Source organism: Mauremys reevesii, linkage group 1 (genome assembly GCF_016161935.1).
Source record: "Mauremys reevesii isolate NIE-2019 linkage group 1, ASM1616193v1, whole genome shotgun sequence".
Taxonomy (NCBI): domain Eukaryota; kingdom Metazoa; phylum Chordata; order Testudines; family Geoemydidae; genus Mauremys; species Mauremys reevesii.
Window position 1 is genome coordinate 238,915,445 of NC_052623.1, and position 21,290 is coordinate 238,936,734.

The 21,290-nt window shown below is 40.8% G+C and overlaps 1 protein-coding gene across 12 annotated transcripts in view; it reads right to left on the reverse strand.

Annotated features, from left to right (window-relative positions):
• Nucleotides 1-21,290, reverse strand: part of PPFIBP1 (PPFIA binding protein 1) — a 169,087-nt gene that overhangs the window by 104,610 nt on the left and 43,187 nt on the right. For 9 of the 12 annotated variants that reach the window (XM_039482853.1, XM_039482935.1, XM_039482925.1 and 6 more), the window contains exon 2: nucleotides 17,073-17,161. The exons of 1 other annotated variant lie outside the window; for it this stretch is intronic. The gene's annotated coding sequence lies outside the window, so the exon portion shown is untranslated. Of the gene's footprint in view, nucleotides 1-13,217; nucleotides 13,397-17,072; nucleotides 17,162-21,290 lie in introns of all 12 variants that reach the window. 2 more of the 12 variants (XM_039482892.1, XM_039482903.1) reach the window with 1 other exon arrangement.

A 21,290-nucleotide genomic window follows, 5' to 3' on the forward strand; every position in this document is an offset into this window, starting at 1 on the left:
TGTTTACAGATCGGGAAACTGAGGCACCGAGAAGGTTAAATTAATTGTCCAACGTCGTTTAGCAAATCAATGCCAGATTTGGAAAGAGAACGCAGGTCTCCTGAGCCAAGTTCAGTGCCCTAGCCAATGCATCACATCTCCTCCAAGACTGAAATTATTCTCTAGAGTTCATCCTCACCATTGTTCAATATAGCTCTATCCTGATTTGCTGGCTGAAATATTTGACTTGCACTGTGGGAAATTTTAAAATTATATTGCCAAGGCCATTTTCATCAATGGTTTCTATTTGTACTTTGTGTGGCTAGGACACTCCACCCATGCCTAGATATTATGTTGATTGGCACCTTATAAACTGTGGGGAAGGGGACTGCACACTGTAGCTTGCCTAAGCTGACCTAAATAGCTAGCAGATCCTAGCTACATCCTCCTCCTTTTGGCTTTCCAGTTTTCCCAAAAATCAATAGAAGTTTGACTATTGATGCCTAGAACGTTCCCAGAAATTTTGGAAACTGAATGGTTACAGGGTTCAAAAGTTGTTAGCTCAGCCAATAATATAGTGATACTGTAGTATCTATCTCAAGTGTAACTATGATTTCAATTTAAGAATAGGTACAGTAAGTAGGTATGTACTGCTGTTTTGTCGGGCATTATGTGCAAAAATATAAAAGGTACGAAACAGGACAGGGACACAGATGCACAGACATATTGGGCAGTGCAAAGGTGTATCCTGTGTCTCTGCAGCAGAAATGTCTCATTCAAGTCTTGACGCAGCCTAATGCTACTTAGTTTGTGGGATCTGACAGGGTCACAACAAGGTAGCAGGGCTGCAGGCCAACAAGCTTGTATTGTGCAGAGTTTGTGTGACCTTTTACATCACTTTGGTTTTACTGATTCCAAAATACCATCAGCAAATACACAGTGACAGTCACATTACTCCACATGCTTCTATTTTATGCAAGCAAAGCAGCAGGAGCACCAGCAAAGCTGCCGTATATTTATGGATAATAAATATTTTCTCAGCTGTATATAGGTCCACCATAGCTTGGATTATGGAGTACGCTATAGCTGTTGTACCGTATTGTAAATTATGTACAATTTTTTTTAAAAAAATAATGCAAGTCTCTAAACTTAACTACTTCTTGGTGGTAGAAATTAATAGACATTGACAAGTAATCTTAAATGCCTGAAAGGGACAGCTCTGAGTCCAATACACCATGTATATTAATATTTGTCACTTACGCCCAGGGTGCTTTTTAGAGTGCAGGTAAAACATGGGTTCCCCACCATATCTATTCATCTTAGGTACTTATCTTGCTCCCATTACCATCATATCTGAATTCCATACAATATTTAACATATATATCCTCACAAAAACACTGGGACAGAGAAATATTATCTCTATTTTACCGATAGAAAACTAAGTACAGAGAGACTCAGTGACTTGACCAAGGTCACACAGGAAATCCGAGGCAAAGTAGGGAACTGAATCTGGATCTCCCAAGTCCCAGCTTACCACTCTAGCCACTGGGCCATCTTTCTGTCTTCCACCCATAACAACTTGTTCTACCTAATTGATATATTACATACACTCCAATATAAATTGCCAAAAAGCCTTCCTTCAGTTTTGTGCTATTGCAGGGGCGGGAATCCTATACAGTGTACTCCTGTTTATTCAAAACTTTGTAATCCAAAGCCCTTCTTTGTTCACCAGCATGATACACCTGCCCTCTGCAACATGTATCTCATACTGGGGGACAAGGAAGGAATGCAGATAATGCACAGGATCCGATAATAGAGCAGAGACACTCCCCATCCCAGGATCCGATAACAGAGCAGAGACACCCCCCGCCCCGACTGTGGAGGAGGAGGAGGAGGAGAATGACAACGAGACCTGGGCCTTGGGGAAGGCCACCCTGCTACTGAATGGCTCCTGCAGCAGTACAGGGAGCCCTCTGCAGCCCTGCAGAGGTGAATGAGCGGGATCAGGACAACAGAACTACAGAGGGCTCCTGCACTGCCACAGGGGCAGTAATACCTGATCCCTCCAGGCGCAAGGGTGGGAGGAGAGGCTGCGGTCCTGGTGGGGCACAACAGAGACCCCTGACCAGGAGGTGAACAAGCCCCCAGCTGTGGGGGAGGCCACTCTGCTGCTGAATGTCTCCTGCCCTCTGAATTATGTGAACTGCCAATTATCCAAATAAAATCCGTGTCCCCCATGCTATTGGGATAAATCAAAAGTGTACTCTACATGGGTTTTAGCCCACGAAAGCTTATACCCAAATAAATGTGTTAGTCTCTAAAGTGCCACAAGAACTCCTTGTTGTTTCTACTGTGATAGACCCAGGCCAGTTGGGTACAGCAGAATAGCAGAAGGCAGATATACTGGCCACTGGATTAACAGTTTTCTGTTCCCTGACTGACCAGAGCAGGGGCTGCTCCAGGCTAATGAGAACACCTGACTCTAATTAAGCTGTAAAGAGTCAGGTGAGGCCATTCAGTTAATGTCACCACCTGACTCTAATTAAGGCCCTGCTGATACTATAAAAAGGGCTCACTCCAGTCAGACAGAAGAGAGTCAGGGAGCCAGAGGAGAGGAAGTGCAGCTGAAGGGCTGGTTACTGAAGATACCCTCAAACCATCGTTAAAGGAGCCCTAAGGTAAGGGTGAAGAAGGGAGAAGCAGGAGAGCTGTGGGGAAGTGGCCCAGGGAAATGTAGCAACTCTGGCAGTGAAAGGTTGGCTGCCAACAACTGCTACCATTAGGGTCCCTGGGCTGGAACCCGGAGTAGAGGGCGGGCCCGGGTTCCCCCCAACCCACCACTACAGGAACATCTCCTGGAAGGGGAAGTCAGGTCCCTGTCAGGACAGGAGGCTGAACAGAGACTGTGGGAGGTCTCTCACCAACCTCCTTGCAGCCTATGATGAACAGGGCTCAGTAGACTGTAACCCTGGCCCTAGAGAGAGAAGGGCTACGTGGAGGGTCACAGTGAGCCACTGAGGCTAAGCATAAACCCGCCTAGAAGCGCAGGACCCACGGGAGCAAGGTCAGAGCTCTGCTACACTACATACACATTTATCCTTCTCTGACCCAAAATGACTGGGTGGGGAAAGACCCCCTGCATCCCAAGTTTGGTCTGTTTGTATTCAATTACATACCATGGTGATCTCTGGTACCACTTAAAACTAATGTGGACAGATAGGTTGCCATTCAGATCATTTTTACACAGAGATACCACCAGAACTGGCTTTATCAGAGAGCCAAAGGCAGCCTCCCTCTGGCTGAGTCAGTCATCCCCTGTTGCTTCTCTAAGCTTGTAGTTAACTGTATGCAACTCTCACAGCAGGCAACAATAGTAATCTGAACACTCCATTGCATAATGTTTTAAAATAACCTTTTCCTTACCCTTATTTTACCCCCTACCTTCTATTTCACTTTTGATTCTCTTCTCTCTCATTTCTCGTAGGAAATTAAGCATTTTTGCATGTGGATGGGACTCAAGTTGGGGGCAATGCTCCAGTTATAGTTCAAGTTAACTCTGCAGTGAAGACAAGCCCTATGTTTAGCCAGGTGTTGCCCCAAACCACTATAGGTAAATTTAACATACTCATCTGTGATACAGATCACTCCTCTTGGATACAGAAATAACCAGAGGTGGGGGCGAGGTAGAAGAGGGGGGTTTAGCCTTTGGTTAAAACCCTCAACCTCTCTGGTGTTGGATATTTCTAAGGAAATTCATCCTTTACAGATTGAGGCCAGAGGGAGCCATTGTGATTTCCTGCATAGCACAGGCCATAGGAGCTCACCCTGTTTCTAGTCCAGTAACTTGTGTTTCAACTACTAGAGCATATCTTGTAGAAAGACATTCTGCCTGCTGCCTTACTGCCTCATGGCACAGAATCGCAAAGTGAGCTGGGTTGTCCTGGGTCAGTATGTAGCTAAGACACTTCCCTACCCTGCCCCAGGACATGGTGATGGTGATCCGGCAGGTGGCATTCTTACCTCTGAATGAGTACAGAACCAATTCACCAGCATGGAGCTAAAGGACTAATTAGTTCCAGTAAATCATTAATGGCCCATGGCAAAACTAGCCAGCCAGCTATGAATCCTCACAAAGTGTCCTGTGTTATGACCAATATTGCTTAAATAATCAGCAGTTAAGGATGTGGGAGAGGCAAATGTGCATGGCATCCTTGCTAGATGGAAATTCCAGCCTCTTGGTCACCCCTCTCGGGTGATTTCTCTTGTCTGGATTTTTCTGTGAGGACGGTATTTTCAAAACTTAACATATAAACGATGCGGTAGTTATTGCGGTTTGTAGAATATGCAGCAGCCTCTCTTCTTATTTTTGCCTTCCACCATTAAAAATGCTTCTCCCCAAAAATTCCGCATCTTGTCTTAATGTGCAACTCACTGTGATCCTGCAGAAACAAGACTATTTAAAGAGAGCAGATTACAGCTACTTTAACATCCTATTTAAATAATGCAGACATCTAGCAAGTCAATTTCCCCGAAACAGCAGTTCAGTAACTCAAAGTGGAAACAAACGTAACTACCTTTAAACAGAATAAAATCCAAATGTATATTAGAATCTCATTTATCTGAACCCACTTATTCTAAAATCCCCATTATCTAATACTGGGTTGAACAGCCTGACAAGACATGCATATAATTTGCAATAAAAAGTTCCACATTTAACGGAATAAAGTCCTTGTCCCTCAGTCTATTCAGATAAATGGAGCTCTAGTTCACATGGGTCTGACTTTTCATCATCTTGTACCTTTGAATAGTTGTGCAAAGTGAATGTGAAATGCTACCATTCTGATTTGGTAGCATTTTACACACACTTTGCACAGGTATAAATGGTGGCACAAGGTACAAAGCAGTGGAGAATCAGGGCCTATATTCCAACCCCTCCCCTTAAAAAAGGGGGAGAGGGGAATGACAGTTTTTACACTGTTCCGGTTAGGTAGGTTTAATTCAAAAAGTATGGTCTCAAGGTAAAAGATTTACCAGTCACCAATAGACTCAGTAGAATTTATAGGACAATAAAATGGTACTATTTCACCTTGCTACTTTCATGTGGTAACAAAATTATTGTGTACGCTATTCTTGGCGTCTAAATGAAAAGTGGTGCTTGTAACTATATATGGCATTTATTCTGTTGGAGAAAAAATATAGTGGTACTGCTAAAAATTCGATACAAGACCTTGGGGATGTAAACTATGACATTTATATATTGGATGAAAAAAGAGCTAAAGGCATTTGTGATGGATAGCATATAGCCAATTAATGTTCCCCTCCCTTTGGCTCAAAGCCATTTATCTTAGCACATTTCAAAATCATGGTATTATGTTCCTGAAAATGCTTGGACACAGTTTGCACGATACTGGCTAACTTCCAAAGGCTGAATGAACGACTTCAGGAGGTTCTTTAATTTTGAGAGATGAACTTTTGAACAAATCTATTCCTATTTTTAAACAACCCATAAGTGAGTACATATTGCTTTAAAAGGTTGAGATACGCTTGAGCCACAACGTTTGATTTTTAGATAGGACCCAGATCTGAATTCCCCCAGCACACCCCCAAGGAAGTTGGGAAATTTAAGAGGTTTAGACCCAGGGTTCCTGTTGGGACCCGTCTCTAATTCTAACCAATATTATTGCTTTATGTTCACATGACAGAACTACCTCAATCCTGTTATGTTTAGGAAAAAAGCAGACTCTACAGCTAGAAGAGTGTCTGTCCACAGAGGTTCCTGGTCTGAATTACCATTTCACAAGTATGTTTTAAGAGAATCTGTATGGCTATTTAAAGCATTGTTACCATTTACATCTTATGGTCCACACCCTGACATTTTTCCAATTCCTAAACCTTAATCAGCTGCCTGATTAAAGTCAGAGGGAAGGCTTATTGGTTTAATCATCAGACTGGAAACACTTAGGTTCCTAGGAATCACTGGTTCAAATCTTGGCAGCATCAACTCATCCTTTCATCCTCTTGATATACATAGCATTGAGAAGCATGCAGTTTGCTGTCAGGAAATCTTATTGACAAGGCCATAAAAAGCTGAGGTCCTATCTGCTGCTCTCTGTAGATCTTAACAGATCCCATGACCCTTTCCAAAGAGCAAGAGCTTGCTTTGGTGCTGCTGGCAAAAAAAACAGTGTCCCAAACACATTGTTATCCAGTATTATTCCGCTCTCGTTGGTTGGCACCTTCCACTCCACGGATACATGCACGTGTAAGGTATGCAGCTTGTAAAGCATGTTGGGATCTGTCAGGTTGGAAGGTGCTATGTAAGTTATTTTACAAATGTTTGTCTCGGACACTAGCTGACGATGTGATTTCTTGCACAAAGACCCATTCCTACCTCTGAGTTTTGCACATCCAATTCAATAGTCTCAGTCATGGTACTTCTAGCCCTTCAGTAACATAACACACACATAGTGGAGTTATTTTATATTCACTTCAATTTTTTTACTGATAACATATCTGTAAAATATTTTAGGAGATGAATGCAATATGAATGAAAGACTATCATAACACACACACACACAAGCAGAATTAAGGCAATACAGGGAGCCTGGGATTTCCTAACTTTGAATGCTCTAGTTTGGAACCTTAGTGTTGTTTTAAATATTTGTAATGTAATTTTATAACTTATAAAAACCATACAAACAGGAAAACAAACAAATCAATCAAATTTCCATCATGTGGAACCATACTGACCCCCAAATTGGATCGTCAACAGGGTTTGGACCATTAAATCCACAGCACAGGCCTCTACCACCTAAGCTAACAGAATAACTGGTGGCAGTAGTAGGCTGATTACATGGACTAGAGAGGGATGACTGTCAGTGGGATTTACAGATACTTGCTGACAGCAGAATAATATGCTCAGGACTCTTGAGTTTGATTTCAGGTTCTGGAGGGACATATGCTTTGGTGGTTATAGACCCTTCTTACCTTGTCCCCCTCAAATTTGTTTCTGTCCCCCACCCTCCATCTCCTGACCCTCACCCCTCTGCTCCTGTCCACTTCCCCATCTGAGCCAATATATGCCTCCAGATCACCTTCCCCTCTCACTGCTCCTATCCAACCCCACCCCCCATATCCCCAGCTCCCATCCACCTTCCCTATATCTGTCTACCCCATCGGCTCCTGTCTCCTACTGCTTCCTGCCACCAGCTATAGTCCCCGCTCCATCTACTCACATAATTCCCACCCCCACCCCCTCTATCTAAGTCAGGCTGCTTCCCCGTTCTCTGTGGTGCCTGGGCACCACCAGCAGGTGGGATATTAACAGTACAGGAGAGCGTCTCCCTGCTCTCAGTTCTGATGCCTGGCACCATAGCAGCCAAGAGCAGCAATTGCAGGGAAGGTCCTGTTAACCCCTCCAGCCCCAGGATGGAGCTTCTGGATTGCTTTGTAGGGACAGCATACACAGAGTTTGGTTGGCATGTGGGGCTAAAGCACACAGAACAGATGGACGCTTTAGAGAGTTTAGCGGCCAAACTAACAAGCCCCTACCGAGATTTGCAAACTGCAATTTTTCACAGGCTTGTAACGTGGCCAAATGTGGGTGAATTTTCACAGTGAAAGTAAAAACGCTCCTCCCCTACAGCAAGACACAGCCCCTGCCAAATTTCAAGTCCCTGCACCAGAGCCTGGATGCATTAGTGCTTTTCAAAATATTTCTTACAGCTAATCAACATGGGCACCATATTTTACCTTAAACTTGTCCTTGGAAACACTTGAACCATTTTTGCTGAAGTTTTCCATGCTGGGTGTCTGACTCAGGCTGAATTTTTTTTGGAAATTTTTTTATTGGAAGGTTCAAGTTTGGCATAAGCTATAAGCAATTAAAACCAAGGTCTAATAATGGGACGTGCAACTGTAACTAGAGGTGGAGCCACCAGCACCACCCATAATAAAGCCAATGGCTAATTTATGTATGTTAAAATATACACAAGATATACAAAAAGCACCGGAGAAAAATTTTAAATATACATACATTAACTATTTTATGCTCTTCTGCTGACCCTAAAACTACATTTGGCTAGAGATGAGCAGTTCACACACAGAATCAAAAATTCTTAAGTTCAAAGGGGAGAAGGTTTCAGATTCAGGAAGTCCACATGTCAATCCTCACAGCTGTTTTGACATCTGTCAGTGATTCAGGTACATAAAGGTGCTGTGAGTAACAAGGCACTAGTAAGTTGAAGAATGTAATAGGAGTTGAACAAAACAGCCATAATACTTTCAGATCCATTCAAAATGGCAGAAAGGAACAAAAAAAAAAGGGGAAAATCAGTGTTGGCCAAACAAAGACTAAGGGCCAAATTTGGCACTCAGATATGCCTGTGTAGGTACCATTCACATGCATGGTAGAGCTTCTCTCCGTTCCTGCTCCCCCACTTCCCACCATGTGTGTGTGCGCGCGCATGCACACACAAAATTTGGGGATAAAATAATACGCTATTAACAAACAATGGAAAGTTGAACATTAACACACACATTCTCTTCATAGTGTTTTCTTAAAATGAGGAAGCAAAATATTTGTCTAACCCATCTGGAAGTGTAGCCCCTCTAAGAGAAGACAATATTTCCTGCCTGAAAGGCAGAAATAAAAGCTTCAGAAACAAAAAGCTCCCATCACCCCCTCACTACATGGTGTGGAATGGACAACTGGATATGGCCTAGTATTTCAGTCTTCAACCCAAAAATGGGTGGGTAGGGTTTTGTATTTCCAGTTAAAGCTGATAGCTGAAAACAGCCCTCCCCCAAGCTTTCATCTCTAACAGTGCAGGATACAGAGCATGCCCACAGAAAGGCCGGTTAGTGACACAAGACCCTTGTCAGAAAAAGTTCATCAAGTGCAGTAGTGTGGGCCAGACATAAGCAGCGCAAGCCACTTTGAAAACCTTTTGGGAAGCACCACTGAGAATTTTTAAAACAAGATGAAGATATTCCCAGGGCAATTTCCACTTCTCTGCCACAGCCCCTTTTCACCAAGCAGATGAAATATCCATCCCCAACAGAGTTACCTGGCTCCGACATTATTCAGCTCTCCCATTATCTTCCTTAACCTTGTGAAACAGCCAAATAAAACTTGTCTCCTTTGTTTCAGGGAAATCGTTTTTAGCACAACTAATATTTTTAGCATAACTAGTAGTTACAATAGACATGTAAATCACACTAATAATCTCCATCAGGGACTTCTTAATTCAATAATTTTATGAAGTGAATTACCTGTGCTGTAAAGTGCTTAGATTACTTTTGGGCACCACAAAATAATTAAGCAACAATAAATCCAGTGCATGCCCCGCTAATCATTAGCCAAAGTCATTGATTTATAAGATTGATTCTACTGATGAGAATCTCAAAAGGGGCCTGATCCAAAAACTTCCATTCAAGTTGGGAAAAAATGAAAAAAAAAAATCCCACTGAGTTGAATTGTGCCCAAGGTGCATAATTCAGGTTCGTTTTCTATAAGTATCCAAAGGTTGAGATGCTTAGCTGAAGTGTATAAGAATCTCAGGAGTCTGAACAATGGGGTTGGGACCTCATTAAAACAAGCTTCCTCCTATTATTTCCAGCATTACTAGTTCTAGTCCCAGCTGGAATCCAGAAATAAAAAGAACATTTTCCAAACACCACAAAAAAGGTTCATTTTGAATTCAGCTTTACGAATGGGAGAAAGTTTAAAGTAGGGAGTGGAAGGAAGGAATAGGCAGGGGTTGAGCGGGTTTCCCTCCAAACTGGTTCACCAGTCCCTAATAATTTATTTCTCCTACAGTCTAGTAAATCAAACACACTTATTTAGGCTAATAAACCACTAGCCACCCCTTCTCACACATCCAAACACACACAGAAATGTCAGCCAATCAAATCAACAATAAACAAAACACTATACAGGGTGGATAAAAATCAATGATTTTTCTAAAATAAATTAAAATAAATCTGATTTTTTAATTTAAAACCTGATTATTTTGATAAAATGCTTTGAGGGGAAAAAAAACTATCTAAAGATAGTTTTAATTAAGATAGATCTTTGAGCTATAATGTCTCATCGTGGAAAAGGGATATAAATTCTAATTCTATAGTATGAGACAATATATTCATGTAATGTTTAAGAAAGTTTTGTAAATGAGTTCCAATAGTTCATGGATTAGGGACCCAATTTTATGGGGTTCCAAGGGCTTCTGTATAGATTACCAGTATTTAGGTTAATCTTTCTATCTACCCAATGGGACTCAGTGCTCAGTCTAGAAGATACCATCAGAGATGCTTAGTTTTGCAGTCCACAAACTGTGGATTTGTGTCTCCAGAGATAACATGCTTGTTAACAGCAAAAATGTTTTAAATAAATAAATAAATAATATACAGAGGTGAGAAATAACAGATCTCAACCCTATTGTCCCTCTGCAAAGGAGAAGAAGTCTGGAGATAAATGTGAGAAGGGAGGGACAAGCAGCAGAAACAAAAGTGAAACTGTTTGAGCGGCATATTCCAGAAGTCCCAGATGTCTTGAGGTCTTTCTGAGCGTAGCCTTCATTGATTTGAGATCTACCATACCATTCTCTCACTAGAATGGAAAACCTATAATGGCAGCAGGCTGTAAAAGAGACCCAGTTTGGGAATATTTTAATGAAGTTCCTCTACCTGTGGGTAAGACAGGCATGCGTGCAAAATGCAAACAGTGCAACAAAAAAATGCAAGGCCTGGTTGCCCGAATGAAACAACATCATGAGAAGTGTTCCTTCTCAGGATGAAAATGCTTTGAAGATGATGAAAGGAACATGTCTGAACATGCAGGATCTTCAGGTTGGTAATTTTTTTTATTTCATACTTCTTTCTTAAGGACTGCCTGTCTTCCTTCTGGACTATTCTTGAATTCTCATGTTTGAGCAAAAAATATAGTTGTTACTCTATGGTACTATCATTTTAGATGATAAAAAAAATAGCTAAAATAGGCAGATCTTACTTTTACAATTTCATCTTTAGAGTAGTACCGAGTGTTAATGAATGCAATGAGTAATACTAAATGAGTAGTATGAAAGCAATATTTAAATAACTCACTGACTTATTTTGTTTAGGAGAATCCATCCTCAATATACAGGATTCTGAAGACTATTCACCTTCAGGATCACCATCATTTTCAGACAATGCTGCAAATGTATCCAAGTTAGGAAGAAATTATTTAGAAGAGAGTTCCAAGCTAACAACATACGGTTGCAGTGCTCATTTGATGCACCTTCTAGCCAAATACTTCAGTGTTCCAGAAATAAAGGCTAATGTTGTTGAAATTACAAAATGCTTCCATAACAACCACTTTGCAGCAGCTGCTCTGAAAAAAGTGGGAGGAACCAAGCAAATTCTCCCACAAGACATGCAATGGAACTCAGTAGTGGACTGTTTTGAGCACTATATCAAGAACTGGCCTAATCTGATGACAGTTTGTGAACAAAATTGTGAAAAAATAGATGGCACTGTCACATCCAAGGTTCTCAACACTGGGCTTAAGAGAAATGTTGAACACATGCTGAATACCCTGAAGCCCATTTCTGTAGCCTTGAACAAAATGCAGGGAAATAGCTGTTTTATTGCTGATGCTGTTGAAATTTGGAAGGAACCGAGTGAGATCTTAAAAAGAGAAATATGCAATGACAGAGTTAAATTACAAGCATTAAAAAAAATGAATGGGACAAGCACTATCTCCAGCTCATTTTCTTTCAGATATTCTCAATACTTGGTACAAGGGTCAAACCTTAACTGCTAAAGAAGAAGAGTTGGCTATGACATGGACATCCAGCAATCATCCCTCCATAATGCCAACTATAATAAACTTTCAGAGCTAAGGGTTAACCATTCAAGAAACATATGTTTGCTGATAATGTTTTAAAGAAAGTCACACCAGTGAACTGGAAGAAGTCACTTAAGCACTTGGATTCAGAAACTATTGAAGTGATAATCTCACTTTTAACAGCAGTAGCTTCTTCTGCCGGTGTAAAAAGAATATTTTCTTCCTTTGGACTAATTCATTCCAAATTGAGAAATCGTTTGGGACCTGAAAAAGCAGAAAAGCTTGTTTTTCTTTTCCAGATTATGAACAAACAGGAAAATGAAGATGAAGATGACTGAGTTAGCTGCAGAAGCCAATATTTTAAGTTTCTCATGTTGACCTGGCTGACACAGTCGATTTAAATTTTTGTTAAAAAATATTTCATTTAACTATTTTAGTTAAAAACAATTTTAACAAAAACAAACCTGATTTTAAAAAACTTGAATGTTTAACTAAATTCAAAAATTCATATGCTTGTTTTGTTAAAATATTATATGTTTGCTGCTGAAGGAAAAAAATCCAAAATACATAACGTTGCTGTTTTAGTTAAATAAGACAATTTCAACGTCTGTCTGGTGATGTTCTCCTTCTAATACAGCATGGCAAGAAAATCCTCCAAATATTAATGATTAACCTGTTGAACTGGAGATATTTATGAAGTCATTGGGAGGTTAACTATCTGGTTATTTCATTTACCAAATGTAATTGAAGCAAACAATCATTCATTTTCTGATATCGCTGTACAACTAATCTGAAAAGTTTTCAAAATAAATCACTTAAAAATGTATAGTGTGTACCTTCTAAAAATGAAACCTAATCTATCCCTGAGTTGTGAAGAATATGTATTATGGTTATAACAACCAACAAGAATGCACTTTTATGTAGAAATCCATGATTAAATCGAGACTGCCTGACTAGTGATTTAAATCATGATTTAAATCGATTTGATTTAAATCAAAATCACCCTGACACATACATAATAAATCAAGATCAATCATGAAACAAGACATTATTTCACCACTTGGTCAGGTCACTCTGTTTGATCATTCTTCTTTTAGTCACATCTCAAGCCCCATCCCTCATTCGTAGGTTGTCTACTTAGCCCTGATTACTGTAATCAGATCCAAACAAGCAGATTCATGCAGTCAATAAGGCTCTGCCCACACAAATCCAATTGTAAGTTTGGGACCTTGGAGCAAGGACCATTTCTTCATAACTTGCAAAACTTGTCATTATACAAGTAAATAATTAATAATGGTTAACAAAGCTAGGCTAGATCATCTAAAATTTAAAAAAAAGATAGACATCCTCCCAAAGTATCTGACTGAATATTTCTCTCTCCTCTTTTACTATTGATGTAAATGAATCTTACCTTTCTTTAAATAAAGTGTTCATTAGCAGAGAAAGTTTGCAAAGGGTGTGGTACTGTCTTAGCATAGAACTGGGAGCCAGTCCCTCTAGAGTTCTAATTTCACTGTGAAAAATGACTGCCCTGCCCTCCATGTCGTGGCCTAGGGCAAGTCACATAACCACCCTGGTTCAGTTTCCCACCTGTAAGATGGGGAAAACAATAATTACTAACACCATTTTGCCGTAACGATTACTTAATGAATGCTCGTATGGCTCTTTGAAGAGCCAAAGTACCACCTACGTGCCAAGTAGTATTATTAGACGATGAAATGATGCATTTTCTCCCTCAAGGTACTTACAGGAAAACACAAAACATACAACTGTATTTCTAATTAAATGAGATACTCAGAAAGTGGGACATTTTAACACAGATTGCATAATCTTTTGCCAGCTCAGAAAGATTATTCCAGCCACATAAACTTTATAGGATTATGCATCCAAGAAAAGAAAAATATCACTCAATTGGCCTTCTGCTGGCAGAATAAGCTTGTCTAAATAAAACATGAAAAAGTATCTCAAATCTCGGAGACAGAAAAACAACATCTCAAAGAAATGGAAATCATATTTAAAAGCTCTGGGGATGATGAATTCATAATTTCTGAATATGAAGTGATTGCCAACATTGGAGGGGCCAATTTAATAAATAACTGGAGAGGAAAAGAAAAAACTATTCACTGGATGCAACAGAGAGGTCTGATGCTAGATAAACAGGGCAGTGTGCTAAATATTTATGTACTTTCTCCCTGTCAGTGTTTTGGGTGAACAGAATGCAAAACAGAGCATTTCTAAGGCCTGAACCACAAGTGAGACATTTTTACATTATGAAGTCCAGTAACATACAATCTTCTACAAACAACAGCATTTGTTAAAGGGGTGGGGGGGGAAATGATGCTCCAATAACCCCACCCTTTAAATTCTGTCACCCCCACCCCCACCCCCACCATCAGTAAGAAAAGAATGGAACAATCCACTTTAATGAATGTTTAGATCAGGCCCACACTACCAGTCTCAATGAGTTTACTATGCTCCATTTGCACATATCAATTCCGTATAACGAAGAGTTTTCTTTACGCAGATGTGCTGGAATTTTGCCTCCGTGCTTGAATGGAATTGACAGCAAGAGTTCAATGCTTTCAAATATTGTTAGGGCTTTATCTCTGCTTCTTCCTCATTCCTTCAAATTTGAGGTTAAGTTCATTCATACTATTAACAACACAATGTCTCTGTCAGGGTTTGTCCGGGTAAGACAAAGAATTAATTTTAAAAAATGAAGACGTGTTTATGTGGCCTTATATCTCACTGCATCTAGAGGTGAATCAAAACAAAACTATGATCCTCTTTGATTAGCACCCTCAATGGCATTTAATACCATCCTGTTGCTCGGATGGTATGTTTTGTTTGCTCATCATGTTTCCTGTAAAAAGGTTTTTCTACTTCTGTACTATCTATCTGTATCTACATCGACATACAATTTTTGTGTATATATGTAGATGTATATAGTTTTCTAAAAAGAAAATACTCACTGAGGCTACTGATGTGTATTGGCAATCTTAATTTTTTTGTGTTGTAACATATATACTGTGTAACGTTGAACTCCATATGCTTTATGAAAATATGAATATGAATATGATGTAACTGGAATATTCTTTATGCAAAAGGTCTCTTGTAACGTATCATTACAAAGCTTATAATCTAATGAGTGTGTTCATCCTATTTGTATGCATGTATCATTCTTGCATCTGAAGCTAGAAATATGAAGTATAACTCTGAGGTCCTATTGTAACTATGCAAAGTGTGGGCCATTAATGGTGGTTTAGAATCTTGATGGCTCCCATTGACTAGGACAACTGGTTGTAGATGGTTTATTTACCTGCAAGCCTTCCTGGGTACGCGTGCGCCATTCCGTGGGTAATGAAGAATGGGATCTCACAGGACATATGATCATGTCACCTGATACTGGAATCCATCTTAAATCTGGTACTTTTCTATTTAGAAGAAGGGGTGGGGACCCAGAGAGACAAAAGATTCCCGCCTTCTGCCAAAACTATAAAAGGGGGTGGAACAGAACAAAGGGCTTCCAGCCATGAGAAAACCCCTGCTTTCCACCGGAGATGTCTGCTGGAACTAACAAGGACTGTACCAGGGGAAAGGATTGGGCCCACACTAGGAAGGAGTCTAGTCTGCAAAAGAAGCTTATTGGAACATCTTTGAGGGTGAGATATTACCTGTAATCAGTTTCTTAATGTATTAGGCTGAGACTTGTATGTTTTTGCTTTATTTTGCTTAGTGACTTACTTTGTTCTGTCTAAGCAGCAAAGAGTCTTGTGGCACCTTATAGACTAACAGACGTTTTGGAGCATGAGCTTTCGTGGGTGAATACCCACTTCGTCGGATGCATGCAGTGGAAATTTCCAGGGGCAGGTATATCCTTGGCTTCTTTGTCATATGCGTGCTGTGATGGGTTCGGTCATACAGACGCCCTTGGGACTGTCACCTGGTGTGCTGAAATTACCTCTGAGCCCATTTTCCCTGCCAGCTTGGGACTCCAGAACCCTGCCTTGTTGAGCCAGACATGCTAGCCTGCTGCAACACAGACCCAGGGTCTGGTCCATGCCCCCAAAGCTGCAGACTTAACTGAAAACAGCTTAGCAGGTTATTTGTCTCCAGCACCCAGACACCCAGTTCCGAATGGGATCCAAACCCCAAATAAATCCATTTTACTCTGTATAAAGCTTATACAGGGTAAACTCATAAATTGTCCGCCCTCTGTAACACAAAGAGAGATATACACAGCTGTTTGGTCCCCCAGGTATTAATCACTCACTCTGGGTTTATTAAAAAACAAAAGTGATTTTATTAAGTATAAAAAGTAGGATTTAAGTGGTTTCAAGTAATAACAACAGACAGAACGAAGTATCAGAGGGGTAGCCGTCTTAGTCTGGATCTGTAAAAGCAGCAAAGAGTCTTGTGGCACCTTATAGACTAACAGACGTTTTTGGAGCATGAGCTTTCATGGATGAATACCCACTTCGTCGGATGCATGGAATGGAAATTTCCAGGGGCAGGTATATGCATCCGACGAAGTGGGTATTCACCCACGAAAGCTCATGCTCCAAAACATCTGTTAGTCTATAAGGTGCCACAAGACTCTTTGCTGCTTTTAGTTTCAGAAACATGAAGTCCTATCCAGCATACAGTACCTTAAAATGTAGATAAATCAAGACTACCAAACTCTGACATGTACTCAGTTATTTAGATAAATTCAGAGAGTCTAGCCTAAAAGTGGTCAAATTCAGATACATGTAAACTTATATATCTTGAAACTACGGGGGAAAAAACGCCAAATATTGTATTGCTTAATAAAATGGTCTTCCAACCGGGGTTCTACCAGAAAAATAGTTCTGGTGATTATTTTAGAGAAAATTTTTGTGGGGATGTATGTGGAAGTCTTCCACATGATATACAGTACAGTGATATAACAGCAGTCTGCATATTAAGGTCCCAGTCCTACTGCCTCAAAGTGGGGGGGGGGAACTGTCACTGACCTGAATGGAAGATTTACTTGCATAAATTAGAGGATTAGGGCCCTTAAGCGATATCAACATAAAAAGATATTGCAAATCAAAGGAGGCAACATTACTACTAAGGAAGATATCAATTTACAATTCATTAAAGGGATTTTATACAGTAAAACTTCCCCTAACTTTGGAAACATTCAATAGCACCTTGAGGGGATAATGTACAAGCAACAAGGATGACTATGGCCATTAAAGATGCCAATAATGAGGATGATTCAGTAGGATGGGGGATTACTCACACTGGAAAAGGAGACTTAATGCTGATCTTTACTGATACTCTTCAGACTATCCAGCTGATTAACGAGTTGATCCATATAAGCTTTTGACACTAAAATGCAAACAACAACAAGTCTTGAGTTATTAATCAGCACAAAGTTTGAGGTAACATATTAAGCATAAACAACCATCAGAAATGTTACTGGATAAGAAGAAACACTGGGTGTCATATGTAAGTGAACATTAAAGACAGACTCAAGAATAAGAGTAGAGAATGCAAGAAATGCAGATTGGAAATGAGGAGTTGTATTTATTCCTAATAATTCTTAATAAAATTAGTTCCTAATATTTCTTTTTACGCCATGGGCCTGATACATCTCTCCACTGGCCAAGATGATCAAAAGCACACAGCAGTGAGGTGGAGAGGACAAAGTGCTTTGCAAAAGGCTTGCCTCTAATCTTAGGGGGTCTAGAGAGAGCACACCACGGAGTTGGGGACACACAGGTCAGAAAGTGAGAATGCCGGCAGCATAGTCCCTTGAGCATCAGATGGACTTTCTACGCGAAACAGCATTACGTCTCCTCACAGATTCTACCATGAAGCCATTGAAATTGGATGGGCTCAGTACATTTCTCTTTGAGACTTTACATTCTTTCAAACATGAAAACAAGAATCTAGTTGAATAAAACAAATGTATATGAACCCACTGTGATGTTATCGACATGAACTATGAACGTATAGATCATTGTTTTAACTTATATTTGCACCAAATCTTAGACACCTTACTTGACCTCCCTTGTACACGAAAAGGTTGCAATTTGCTGGTTATGCTGTCTGTATGTGTATCATTTTTGTATTTGAAGTTATGAATATTGGCTATGTACTTGTATCTCAATGTGTTTGATTATAACTAGCATCAGTGAAGCATTTGATCAGCTTCTTGAGAAAGGGCTATTCTGAGAAAGTGTCCAATCAAGAAACACTTAACTGACAGTGGACCTTGGGAGACTCCAATCCACATCTGAGGAGCCTTCCTGGGAACATGTAAGATAGCATTTGAGCAATGGCTGCCACCTGCAAACTGAGTCATGCATGGACATGTGACTTGCCCATGTGACTCCAAACTTCATTTTGCAGCTGTGATTTTCCCACAGTAAGAACAAAAGGGTTTTCTTCCATATGGCAGAGGATATAAAAGGCCCTGGAAACCCCTCCATTTTGTCTTCAATCCTGCTTCTGACCTCTGGAGGAACTATGCTTGAAACTGAAGCTCTGAACAAAGGACTGAACGACCCAGCCGAGCTGGGATGTTTGTACTCTAGAGACTTAATTGGTTTAAATCAGTAGTAATCCCATCAAGCCTGAACTAAGAACTTTGCAATTGTTATATGTATTTGATTACATTTAACCAATTTTAACTCTCATCTAGATTTCTTTTTATGAATAAACCTTTAGATTTTTAGTTTCTAAAGGATTGGCAACAGCGTGATTTGTGGGTAAGATCTGACTGGTATATTGACCTGGGTATGGGGCTTGGACCTTTGGGATCAGTAGAATCTTTTTTCTTTTACTAGGGTATTGGTTTTCATAACCATTCATCCCCATAAGGAGTGGTGTTGGTGGTGATACTGGGAAACTGGAGTGTCTGAGGGAATTGCTTGTGTGACTTCTGGTTAGCCAGTGGGGTAAAACCGAAGTCCTCTCTGTTTGGCTGGTTTGGTTTGCCTTGGTAGTGAAGGAACCCCAGCCTTGGGCTGTCACTGCCCTGCTCCAAGCAATTTGTCCTGAATTGATACTCTCAGTAGTGTCCCGCCAAAGGCTGCTTTGTTACACCCCCACAAGAGGATAATGTAAGAAACAGTAAATTAGACATGACTTTGCATTGAGGTATAATAGGTAAGTGTACTTTGGGCCGTGTATGTTAAAAGATTACACACACCACTGAGCAGCAGGGTGGTAATAAATAGCCTGTCTCTATGTGGCTCTGCTGCAACCACATCTAGATATATTGCAAGCGGGGCCAAACTGGCTCGTAAGCCACATGCGGCTCTTTTAAAGTTAAAAGACGCCGCCACTGACCTCCCCATTCTCCACCTACCAGACTGGACCAGGGGGCCGGGGAGAAGAGGAGCTCAGGCTTCTCCCCTGCAGTGAGGTGATGGGACTAGGGGCTTCTGCACTGCAGGGAGGGGAACCTAAGGGACTTAGCCCCATTGGAGGTATGAGGGGCAGAAGCCCCACACCCCAGCAGGTGCTACGCCGCAGGGCCGATGTGTGTGTCTTGTGGCTCTTGAACTTCTGAAGATTATTGTACGTGGCTCGGAGAGTCAGTAAGTTTGGCCACTCCTGATATACTGTATTCAGCTCTGAACTCAATCTTACAAGAAAAAATGATGAGAAGACTGGAGGGATCAACATAGGAAAGAAAATGAAGAGGATTAAATACATGCAGCTTGACTAAGCGGTGGCTGAGGTAACATGAGATGACAGTCTACCAATATTCAAAAGTGTAAAAACACAAAGGAATGAAGGAAATCTAGTGTGTGGTACATGGAGATATAACTAGGAATATTGCAAGAAATTTAGGGAAGGAAAATTTAAACTGAATATCAGGGGAAACTGCCAATGAGATGTATTTAGGATGACCAGACAGCAAATGTGAAAAATCAGGATGAGGGGGGTGGGAGGGTGGTAATAGGAGCCTATATAAGAAAAAGACCCAACAATCGGGACTGTCCCTATGAAATTGGGGAATCTGGTCACCCTAGATGTATTAGGCTATGGAATAGTTCTCCTGAAAGTAGTGGGGAAAGCTTATTGGCTCCAAAATTATTTTAAAACTAGAATGGACAAAAAGACTAGGAAACAAACATAGGAAACAAATCTACATTGGCAGGGGGTTGGACTAGATGATCTAAGTGGCTTTTCTCAATCTAACTTCTTTGATTCCTAAAGGCAAGAACATGGTGTCACAGAGGTCAATTGTATTTTTAACGTAAGACACAAGTACTTTATGGACATAGTCAAAGCACTGGGAAATCATCAACTAATGAATCTACCACCCCATAAGTGAACTTAAGAAAAAAAAGCACAGATTAAATTGCTCTGTAGATCCAGCTTTGCACTGGTGAGTGCTGCAGCATCCAATAAACAGTTCCTGGAGCTGCCAGGGCTGCTAACCTCTGTCATAACGCCAGGGAACAAAGACATTGTGTCAAGATAAGGTGACAGATACAGATTCAGGCCCTGATCCTGCAAAAAACGGTCACACACGTGCACACTTGTTCTCAAGGCAGCAGGAATTCACATGGGCACAAGGGGATGATCAAGCAGATAACTTTGCAGGAATGGGGCCTCAAGCTTTTGAACTAGAATAACTATGTTAATTTGAGCTCTATTCCACAGTGTTAGGAAAAAAATCATTTGCCAGATGGAAAAGGGACAAAATCTGGTAAGCGGAAAAAAATATTTGAGGTTTCTAAAAAGGATACTGCAGAACTTCACACACACAACAGGAGATAGCTAGGGAAAAAGTTATTTGACAGTGTTATTTTGAGTGTGTTTAGTTGAATGCAAAGGGCTCAAATGGAAAACACGTAATAAGGAAAAAGATCTCCTTGTCTCTGCTGTCTTTATCCAACGTATTAAACTGATGGTAAGATGCTCACGCCTCACTAATTGGCAGGATCTGTAGTAGGGATGTGACTTCACATTGAGGGGGCCCAGGCACAGGAGCAAGTCGGAGGGCAGCACAGGAGGCAGTGACGTTGCATGCTGCTGAACGGGGCCAGCAGCTCACTGCCGGCTGAAATGTGCTAGCCTACTCTTTTGGCAGGAAGACCAAAGACTCAGCAATAGGAGGTAGACAGCAGTTGATCCTGGGGAGGCTGGGAGTAAGAGTCTGAGGAGAGGAAGAAGTAGGCTGGAAAGAAAAATCTTCCCCAGCGTGTGAGGTGGCGGGGGATCATGAATATGTGCTTTATTCACTCGTGCTAACTGCATCAAGGCCAATCTGTTCTTCTCATCTGTGGTGGACTTTATGGAGATCTGTCTTAAGGAAAAGAATAATAGAATGTGCTCTCGGGGTGAAGCTTTCATTTTAATAAGAACAGCTGCATTCACCCACTTCTACTCTGAACATGGAGCTTTGCTTAATTTGTTCTTCCATCAGTGGAGTGCCCTTAACATCTGTTTAAAAACACCATAGTTATTTTTGAGTTTCTTTCAAAGGGCTATTTCT